The following is a 3,384-nucleotide window of genomic DNA, read 5'->3' on the forward strand; positions in this document are numbered from 1 at the left end:
CAACACATGGCAGCTCAGCGGCGGACTTGGCCCAGTGGTTAGGGCACCCGCCTACCACATGGGATGTCCGCGGTTCAAACCCCGGGCCTCCTTGACCTGTGTGGAGCTGGCCCATGTGCAGTGCTGATGCGGGGGTGTCCCCCGTGTAGGGGAGCCCCACGCGCAGGGAGTGCAACCCATTGGGATAGCCGCCCAGCGGGAGGGAGGGTGCTGCCTGCCCAGGAATGGTGCCGCACACGCTGGGAGCTGACACAAGATGACGCAACAAGGGGAGGCACAGGTTCCCGTACCGTTGACGGCAACAGAAGTGGACAAAGAAGACACAGCGAATGGACACAGAGAACAGACAACCAAGGTTGGGGGAAGGGGAGATAAATAAATAAGTAAATAAAATCTTTTTTAAAAAAAGAAAAAAATATGAGAGAGCAAAAAAAGCCTTAAAAAAAAACACGTGGCAGCTGACTTTGGCGAGAAATCACTTCTTAAGGTGCCTTTAGTTAGACTTTCCATGGCCTTGGGACTGTAAGCTTTTACCCCAAATCAATTCCCATTTTTAAAAGCCAACAGATTTCTGATACTTTGTATCAGCACCCCTTTGGCAGACTAATACACTCACCTACTCGCATCTCCTTTTCATTCCCTTTTTCTGAACTTTCCTTTCCTCCCACTTCTAAATATCCCTGGTCACCAAAGACAAATCCTAGACCTCTTTCTTAAATAGTCTTTCTCCTTAGGTGATCCCATAGAATCTTGGAGCTTTAAATCTGATTTGCATTACAAATGTCCAAATTTGTATACCTCTAGACTGCAACCTGATGCTGGAAAAAAACTAAAACCTCCAGACTCATTCATATCTGTATGTAGTATGTTCATTACTGTGTCATATAGACATAGAAGACTAACAGTTTCTATCTGTTTCCACTGACCTGACCAGTACCTTCTCTACTTGCTTATTTCTCCATCTGTTTTAGTTTGCTAAAAGCTGCTAGGAGCAATTGCTCTACTTGCTTATTTCTCCATCTGTTTTAGTTTGCTAAAAGCTGCTAGGAGCAATTGCTAGAAATGGGTTGTCTTTAAGGAGGGGGTAGCAAGATGATGGCAGAATAGGGCCTTCTAAGAGTCAGCTCATCCTATAGTGCAGTCAGTAATAAGCCAGAGATATCTAAATCATCTGTATGGGGGCTCAGGAGACCAGAAGAGCAACCTGCAACATCCTTGGAAGAACAGAAGGAGGAGACTGCCCATCTGCAGTGAAAATTCATGAATAGAGCACTCCATGTCATGGAAACCAGTACCCATCCCTTGCTGGTGGGGCAAGATGCCTCTGAAGTATTTGCTAGCTGGAGTTGGAAGCTCCATTTTCCAAAAATGGGAGGAAGAAATGGTCAGGCACTGGCTTCAGCTACTGATTAGTAAATTAGGCTGGCTAAAGTCCAACCCTAAAAACAGCTAGAGTTTGAACCTTTCCAAGTCAGAAAGAGGCCACTAGCTTCCATTTTAACTCCACTCCTAGCATGAGAAGTGGGGTTAATTGAAAATTATAGTGATGGTAGGGACCAGCATCTTTCCAACCAGGTCAGATTGCTGTCCTAGACTTGGCTCCAGCTCCATTCTCAGCAGGGAAGAAGTTGGGGAGACCTGCACCAGCCTCTCCAGGCAACTGTTGTCACTTTCAACCTGCACAGAGTAAATGGTTGGGCACCTATATAGCTACATCCCTGGCCTCAATAGGACAGGAGGGAGGATGGTGTTTCCTAAGCCTCTCTGGGCAACCACAGTCAGTTTTAGTCCACAAAGTCTATACTGTTGGACACCTCTGTGGCTCCATCTTGGCCCTCAATAGGATAGGAGTTTGGGCAGTGTCTCCCCAGCCTAACCAGGCAATTGCCCTTGCTTTTGGCCCACACAGACAAGATTTTTGTATATACCTGAGGCTCCAACCCCACCCCTGACAGGGCAGGAGGAGGGGTAGTGCTTCCTCAGGTTCTCCAGACAACTGCAGGCACTTGCAGCCCACAAGGACTAGATTGTTGGGCATACCAGTGGCTCCATCCCCACCCATGACAGGGCAGGATGAGGGACAGTTTTCCTTTAGCATCTCTAGGCATCTGAGACTACTTTTGACCTGCACAGATTAGACTGTTTGACATACCTGTTTCTCCATCCCTGCCCCTGCAAAGGCAGGAGAAGGGACAGTGCTTCCTCAGACTCTCTGGGAAACTACAGTTGGTTTGGGCCTGAACAGACAAAATTGTTGCACACACTTGTGACTCCATTCCTACCCTTGGCAGAAAAGGAGGGAGGTGGTGCATCATTAATCTCTCTGGACAACTGTGTTCAGTTTTTACCCACAAGACTTAGTTTACTGTCCATGCCTGCAGCTCCATCTCTACCCCAAGCAGGGGAGGAAGGGGTATGCAGCTTCAGCAGTCTCTCTGGGCAACTAGAGATGGTCTTGGCCTGCATGACTTGGATTATTGCACATGGTTGTGGCTCCATCCCTTCCCCATGGCAGGGGAGAAGCTTCATCAATTCCTGGGGCAACATAGGCAGCTTCAGCCTCCATGACTTACACTAGTAACCAAATCCTCAGTTCCTACTCTGCCACCAGTAAGGGAGAAATGAGAAGAAACAGATGAAAAAGCTGAAAAAAACTCAGAATGGATAAACATAAGCCACTATAAAGTTCCAAAATAAGTTGGATAAAGTATTAAAGAGGGGCTGTTGCATAAAGTCAATCAAATAGAAAGCCCTGGACTAAAGAGGGAAACCAAGACCAGAATAAATACATTAAGTATATAAGATGCCAAGACACCAACAAAAACTTACAAGCCATACAAGGAAACAGGATGTTATGGTCCAGTCAAAGGAGCAAACTAAACCTCAAGGTAACATAAATGAGTTGAGACAACTAATCACAAATGTTCAAACAAATCTCCTTAATAAATTCAATGGAATGGTTTAAGAGATTAAGGATATTATGAAGTTACTGGGTGAGCACAAATAATTTGAAAGCATACATAAAGAAAAAGCAGATTCTATGGCTATGAAAGGCACAAAAATGAAAAAATACACTGGAGGCATATGAAAGCAGATTTGAAGAGGCAGAAGAAATGATCAGTGAACTTGAACACAGGGCCTCCAAAACCAAATACTCAAAAGAAAAGATAAAGAAAAGAATAAAAAAAAATTGAACAGGATGTAAGGGAACTAAATGATGGCAAGAGATGTGCAAACATATATGTCATGGGAGTTACAAAAGGAGAAGAGAAGGGAAAAGAGGCAGAAGGAATATTTGAGGAAATAATGGTAGAAAATTTTCCAACCCTATTGAAAGACATAGATATCCATGTCCAAGAAGCACAACATATTCCCATCCAAACA

This window comes from Dasypus novemcinctus, chromosome X (assembly GCF_030445035.2).
Source record: "Dasypus novemcinctus isolate mDasNov1 chromosome X, mDasNov1.1.hap2, whole genome shotgun sequence".
Lineage (NCBI taxonomy): Eukaryota > Metazoa > Chordata > Mammalia > Cingulata > Dasypodidae > Dasypus > Dasypus novemcinctus.